This window comes from Thalassophryne amazonica, chromosome 16 (genome assembly GCF_902500255.1).
Source record: "Thalassophryne amazonica chromosome 16, fThaAma1.1, whole genome shotgun sequence".
Classification (NCBI taxonomy): Eukaryota; Metazoa; Chordata; class Actinopteri; order Batrachoidiformes; family Batrachoididae; genus Thalassophryne; species Thalassophryne amazonica.
In genome coordinates, this window is record NC_047118.1 from 71,206,899 (window position 1) to 71,214,669 (window position 7,771).

General features: G+C 38.2%; 1 protein-coding gene across 3 annotated transcripts in view; it reads right to left on the reverse strand.

Annotated features, from left to right (window-relative positions):
* The window catches only part of epn2 (epsin 2), a 98,829-nt gene extending 93,257 nt beyond the window's left edge, over nt 1-5,572 (reverse strand). For all 3 annotated transcript variants that reach the window (XM_034189418.1, XM_034189417.1, XM_034189416.1), the window contains exon 1: nt 5,409-5,572. The gene's annotated coding sequence lies outside the window, so the exon portion shown is untranslated. The remainder of the gene's footprint in view (nt 1-5,408) is intronic.
* Nucleotides 5,573-7,771: the final 2,199 nt, after the last annotated feature.

The window sequence follows — 7,771 nt, forward strand, 5'->3', positions numbered from 1 at the left end:
ACTGGACGAGTCATGAGCGCGCTGTCCAAGACGAGAATCAAACCCGCCATTTTTAAATACTCGCAACGGTGTTACAGAAACCGGGTTTTTCTTCGTTTCATGGCGAGATTTTTTTTTACTCGCACAAAACCACACCGTGGTCTGTGCATACGTTGCGGACGTTTCTGTGTTTGGTGGCGGAGGAGAAATTACACAGAAGTGAATGAAGCAATCCGAAATGCTACTCCAGAAGACACTGCACACTACACCTGGCTAAATCTTTACAAAGACGCTGGAATAATTATGTCTAAACTGAGATTTTATCAAATGGTATTTAACTTAAAAAGGTTTAGTCACTTCAGTGATAGCACCATTACATCACGGAATTCTGGCTATACGAGGGTTAGGGTTTGATGAGATGTAACATTTTACCACAAACTATTGTACTGTGGTGTATAATTCTGCTGGATAACTTATACCAAACCAGAAGTAATTTATTCAGATATTCTGAACAACCAGTTTTGCTGTCTGTTTACTTCCATTTACATTTATGTTACCATTAAATGTAAAATTTATTTTACTACTGGATTATGCTTAAACAGCTTTTCAAACTGTTAGCATTTAATTTAAATCATTAAACCCTGGTAACTTTTACAAATCAAATTGATGTTACACAAAAGTGGAGACATTTTAGCAAAAAGTACAAAAGTTTATTCAAAATTCACAGTGAAACATAACCGGTGTATAACGTGTAGGCAAATGATGACAAAGGTGTCCCATTCCGTGGCATCAGCTTTTGTAGCTGTGACTCTGAAAAATCATCTGAAACACACACATACAGCATACATATCTTAATTAGTGCTGTCAGGTTATTAAAAAATAATGTAATTGACTACAGGGTTTGTGATTAGTTAATCTAAATGTGTGTGTTTGGGGCATTTAATAATCTGGTAAAAAAAAAAAAAGGATCTGGGTTATTTATGTTACACCAAGGAGGTATTAAACAAGCTGTGATGTAAATTGATCTTAAACTAGGAGAACTGTCTAATTCTAATTTGGATGGGTTAAATGCAGACAAATCTCATTGTATGTATAATGTGTACAATGACAATAAAAGGCTATATTATATAGAATGTCTATAAAAACAGAATTGTGTGAGTTTGGAGACTGAGTCTGCACCATATGACTCCTTTAATAATAGATTTCATATTTAAATCTGTCCACTGAACATTAAAATCTGGATGAAAAACAAATCAAACTTTTAATGGGTTTTAAGCCTGTTCAAGTTCACTGACTACGTTAATTAACGGTCATTAAAACTGAATCAACATTTTGTGCATGAACGTCAGTAAACGCCCAAACACAGAGATTTAACAATAAGTTATCAAAGCAAGTTACTTTGGTATGAAAAGTATTGACGTCTAACATGTTTATTGCTCTCAGAAACGAGTCTATTTACAGACAAAGTCACTGACTTCAAAACAAAATGGAGCAAAGTGTGACTGAAGGCATGATAGGTGCTGTAATTATTTAATCTAAATTAACGCTTTATTTTGACAGCTGCAATTCTAATACTTAATAGTGACAGCCTGCAGTTATTTATGAGCTACTTAGGAAGCTAACGATTAGCTTACCGTCATGTTTTGTCTCTTTTGCAGCTTGTATCTTCTTGTCTTCATATTGTTGTATGACTTCCCAAAGTCTTCTGTACTTTTCAAGCGTGTTTCGTAGGGGAGCCGGGGGGAGAGGAAAAAAAAAAAAAAAGATTCACATCCGAATCGCGATTTTTATTTATTAAGATTCTGAATGTGAATCTGAATAAGATTCTGATTCAAAATGTCCAAGAATAGATTTTTAAAAAGCATTTGTTTAAACATTTTCTTACTTACTCGCTGCGTGTACTGTTTGTCAGGCAACGGCCTCCGTACTACGGCATCCCCGCTAGGGGAGGGTCCGGTGTGCTTCAGACATTCGTGAGCTGCAGCTTAGCATGGCAGACAAAGAGCTAATTCAGCCAGCACCGTCTTTGCTGAAGGCAAATGTTTGGGTGCATTTTGGATTTTATTATTTGTTGCGTAAAATGAAAGTCAAGTACTTCGGAAACACTTCATATCCATAAGCCCACATGCTACGCCATCACCCGGAGCTAAAAGAAGCGGAGCAGTGGTCTCTGCCGACAACTGACCAGCGCACACTCCATCACTTCACTAAACAGCCAGCCAACTCTGAACGAGCAAAGCAGATAAGTAAATTTACAGCTTTAGAATCACTTGATTAACCTTGTAAAGCTGCATTTTCTTAAACATAAACATTTTTTAAGTAATATAACTATTTCTCAGAGCTCTTTCAATCGAAAATCGATTCTGAATCGAATCGTCACCCCAAGAATCGAAATCGACTTGAATCGTGAGTTGTTGTAAGATTCACATCCCTAGTGTTTCGTCTCACCGCCAGCAGCTTTCTCATAAAAACTCACAGAGCAGTAAATACACGGAGTCCAACATTGTTTAGGTTTGTGTTGCGTATAAAATGACGTCAATGCAGTCTGCTCTGCTGACCCTGCCCATGTTGTGGAGGTTCTATTTATAGTGGAAAAAGACGCACCTGGAACCAGACCGAGTAGAGTCAAGTCGAGCTGAGTAGTGCTACTTCTGTGTTGTGGAAAAGTGCCTTTTCAAGGCTCCTTTAAAAGAAAATCCTCATATAAAATCAACAATAATGCTAATAATAATAATATTAAGGTAAACAGAGCCCCGATATTGGATTGAAAAAGTATCAGTATCGGCAGATATCCAAATTCAGGTATCGGGATCGGAAGTGAAAAATTGTGGCTCGGTGCATCCTTAACACAAACTACTATTCTGAAGGTCACACATCCGAGCACAATACCAGCTGGCCAGGATGGATTTTTAAGTTGTGCACATTGTAATTTGATATGATTTTCTTACATTGTAGCAACTGTTTCAATTCAAAAGCAAATAACACTTGCAAATATACACTGGATCTCTATGGTATAACAAGACACCAGCCATGTGTTTTCGCACCAGTGAGGCACTTGACGCAGAAGCAAACCGCAGACCATACATTAGTACAGCACCCACTGCATTATTAAAAAAAAAAAAAAAAAAAAAAGAAAAACAGTGTCACAGTTCATGAACAATTCTCAAGGTCAGCGCCATGTAATTTCCGGCAAAGTGACCAAGCCAAAAGGTGAGAATTCATACTTCCACGACTAGCTGCTCGGTGAAAACACACTCGGGCTGTATGCTGTTTTACTGAAATCAGTTGGTTTGTTTTTTTGTCTAGCTTGCACCTATCAGCCAACCAACAGCTATCATTGCCTGGAACAATGACATTTATACATCAAGCTGCCCTGAAAATAAGGTTGCGACCAATCAGATATTGGGACCAGCTTCTGACACCGACAAAATTCAAGTAACGGAAAATAACAATCAAACCCGTGACATTTTCTGATACGCGAGGAGCCAATGTGAATCCTCTCAACTGCTGTTTGCTTTCTGCTTTGTTTGCTTCCGAGCACGAAGAGGGGAGGATTCTGAAGCCATACGCTGAGCTGTTTAAGAGAGCTCTCTTTCGCAGTGTTACAGCTGCGGGTAGTGGCAAATTTCCACCCGGCTGAGGCGGACAGCCGAACAGAGATTCTGTCTGCTGTAAGGTAGAAAATATCCATTAAAATCCTGCACGTGACGTCACTGATGATACATTCAGTAATTTAAGGTTTTACAGTTGAAAGGCTTTGTGTTTCCAAAAAGTATGAAGTTTGCGCAACACGAAAACAGCGAGCGAGAAAGAAAAAGAGAGAGAGAGACAGAGGGAGAGACAAAGACAGAAAGAAATAGAAAGACAGAGGGAAAGAGAAAGCGAGCGAGAAAGAGAGAGAAAATGACAGAGACATCAAACGAGACAGAAACAGAGGGAAAGAGATAACTTTTTTCCTCTTAACACTTGCTTTGACAACATGTTTCCCATGTCAACAAAGCTCCACTGAAATTGAAAATTGAGGAGAGACAGACAGAGAGAGAGGGAGAGAGAGACTAAGAAAGAGAGGGAGAAAGACAGCTAGACAGAGAGAGGGGGAACTGTCTTTTCTCTTTAAGTCTATAAAAATAAGGCTATAAAAGTCTATAAAATATAAGAGTACTTAATTCTTTCACTAAAACATCAAATCTAGGCTTTCATCTTAGATACACCTTCTGGCAAATTGTGGGTGAACTTTCAGGTCTGCTTTTTAAAAAAAAGTCCTCATATAAAATCAACAATAATAATAATATTAAAGCAAACAGAGCTCTGGTATCGGATTGGAAAAGTATCGGCATCTGCAGATGTCCAAATTCAGGTATCAGGATCGGAAGTGAAAAATTGTGTATCAGTGCATTCCTACCTGAAATGAACCACTGTACATTAAATTGACTTTATTGATGAGTCTGACCCCTTTGAAAAGTGGCCAAAGTACATATATTTGTACTGAGTTTAGTGACATTTTCACTGGGCTGATCCTCGACAATAAATCTGAACTTGAATCAGCTGCCTCCTGCAAAGCTTTGACACCATGATGTTCCAGTTTATCTCACAAGAATCACAGTACTGTCTTTTAGGATGCCGTACGTGAAATATTAATATGGTACTTATCAATACAAACTCCCTTTTTAAAAAGGAATACAAAACAGCAATTTAGCTCATTTCAACTGATAATGTGAACACAGCCCAAATCAATACAGATGTAACTTAACAGCTAAAGCAAACTAAGCTTCCTTTTGAAGGAAACAACTTAAAACTTAAGCCAAATGATTCACGAACACAACCGAATCACTAAATATTACGACTGCATGACGCACAAACACTTCGGGTTATGTCACCGGCGGCCAGCAAGCTAACGTTTCCGATTTGTGGGAAAAAATTACGACAAATTATTTTTAAGTAAAGTAATTTATATATACACTGGTTAAAGATTAACTCTTCGTCCGATTAAAGTGTGTTTGTCTTTGCTACTGATTCTAAAATTCACAGCTAAATATCCGAACACCAACCCGCTTGAGCAAAGTTGTCTTTGGGGGGGGAAGTTGGATCGAAGCTAACGAGGATTGTGTGAAGAGACTGTTGTAGTTTAAACTACAAAATAAACACCGACGGATCAATCAGCCTTTGTTTAGTTGACTTTAAAGCCGTAGTTTATCGAGGTTACATCACACGTACCGCTACATTTGAGCCGCAATCAGCCGACCAGCATCCTTAGCAGAGTTAGCCATCCTGTAGCTAGCCGCTAAGGAGCCGGGGGGGGAGGAGGGGGGGTGGCCGAGACATCACCGGAGTGAGCCGTTGAAGAGGCGACTACACGGCGGAAACACCAAAGGAGCGACCCGCTGGACTCCAGGACGAGCTGGAAAAAATAACAAATTAAGTTAACTCACCGTATCGCTCCACCTCCGTAAAACTCTGCTCCTATTCCACAAACATACACTCAAACACGAGTTTCGCCAATTCCCAGGAAAAAAACTCTTGACTGTGGACTTATTTTTGAGAGAAGCTTGTTGCGTCTCCGCCTAAGGTAGCTAATGCTAAGCTACAAGTAACGCCGCCTTACAGGCTGAGTTGCCAGATGACCAGAGGCAAACAAGCACCCGTGAATTTGCAAATTTGTAATCAAAAAGCAGCCCCCTAAAATTTCAGATTTCAAAAAATACATATTATTGTAGCACATTTTATAAAATTTATGTATGTTTAATCTATACCATTATTATTATTATTATTATATCTGCCAAGGACATAATAAAATCATCAGTTTATTTATTTGTCTGTCTGTTAGTAGGATTACGTCAAAACTACTGCATGAATTCTCACCACATTTTCATCACAGACAGATATTAGGGCATAGAAGACTCCACTGAATTTTGGAGGTGAACCGGATCCGGATTCTGGATCAAGATCTCACTTTGTTTAGGCTTTGACAGATTATGTCAAAACTACTTCACAGATTCTCACCAAATGTACAACAGATAGATATTAGGGCATGGAAGACTTCACTGAATTTTGGAGGTGATCCAGATCCAGATTGGCCAATGTCAGAAATCTCTGATCGCTTTTGTTATTATTATTATTATTATTATTATTATTATTATTATTATTATTATTATTGTTATTGTGTTTAAGTCTCATCTGGCTAAAGAGTGGAAACATCATCTGGACAAATGCACTTGTAGCTTCTCGTAGTAGTATAAATCTGTGAGCTTGTACAGTGCACAGTGCATTCTTTTTGAAAAAGATATAAAAAATACTTGATACAAGGTCTTATTACAGTAATAAGATCAAAGATCAAGCTTTGGGCCTTTCAAATTTCACAAAATGAGAAAATTGAGAAAATCCAAGCATTATAATGTAGGTTTATTTTTGTAACATGTTGCAAAATTACAGCTCATTTTAATGAAGAGGACATATTTATCTGGGCGGAAAGTTCATAGTGAATATGGTCTTTTCTTTCATCGCCATCATGTAGACTAACTACAGGAGGAAGCATGTGTGTGCATGCGTGAGGTTTTGAGATTACCTGTGACTCATCTTACATTTCTTACATTAACATCCATAAGATTTCTTGTAAATCACCAAATCTACCAAATGTTGATCATAGCATCTGATTCCTTGAATTTCTCCCCCTCAGGGGAGAAATTCTAAATTGTTTCCAGACAGCATGAATTTTGATCATATTGGCAGTATGAATCTCTCATCTAAATGCTAAGGAATAAAATGATAGTTGTGCAAAAGAAAAAAAAATTTTAAGACTTAAGTCTTAAAAAAAAAAAATCTAGTAGCACCAGAGGTGGGATGAAGTCACTGTCAAGTCATTCTCAATCTCAAGTCAACAATCTGCAAGTCCCAAGTCAAGTCTCAAGTCAGATTGCAAACTATTGGTGCTCAATATGACCACCAATTGGGACTTGGGACTTGTTGATTCATGACTTGAGAGTGACTTGATGGTGACTTCGTCTCACCTCTGAGTAGCACTTTAAGGGGATGGGGGAGGGGAGGTGATGGTCCAGCGGATCCTCGGTTCAAATCCCAGCCTGAACAGAAAATCACTAAGGGTCCTTAATCCCATAGTTGCTCCGGTGTGTGGTGAGCGCCTTGTGTGGCAGCACCCTGACATTGGGATGAATGTGAGGCATGATTCTAAACCGCTTTGAGCATCTGATGCAGATGGAAAAGCGCTATATAAATGCAGTCCATTTACCATATATATATATATATATATATATATATATATATATATATATATGAAGATAAAAATGTAAATATAAATATTTCAAAACAAGACAGGAGAAGATGCTTATTATTATTATTATCTTGCTTACTATCTGGCAACACTGCTTTCAGAAGATGGAGGTCACAGTGGGAGGTGGCTAAACTGGGAAGGGCGTGAAAGAGGCGGATAATCCCGAATGTGAAAGGCCTCTTCTTTCCCTCCTCAAGCTGATTTTATGTCAAAGAGACATCGAGATCACCTCATTTATACGTCAAACTTTGTAACCATTCCTACAAATGAGACATAAGACTGACATATATGATACTGGCACATTAAACAACTGCCAAAACTAGAATATTACCCAGAGAGAGATTATAAAGAGATCTGACTATGTGACGTCATAAAGCAAGAATGGGACACGCAGTGCATTAAAAACAAAGAATAAACAAGGAAATTTGTGGCTGCTCATCCCCTGCCAGCTTGACTTGAAGGATTTCTACTGATGTCTGATTGTAAAAGTTCCATTATCACTACAAA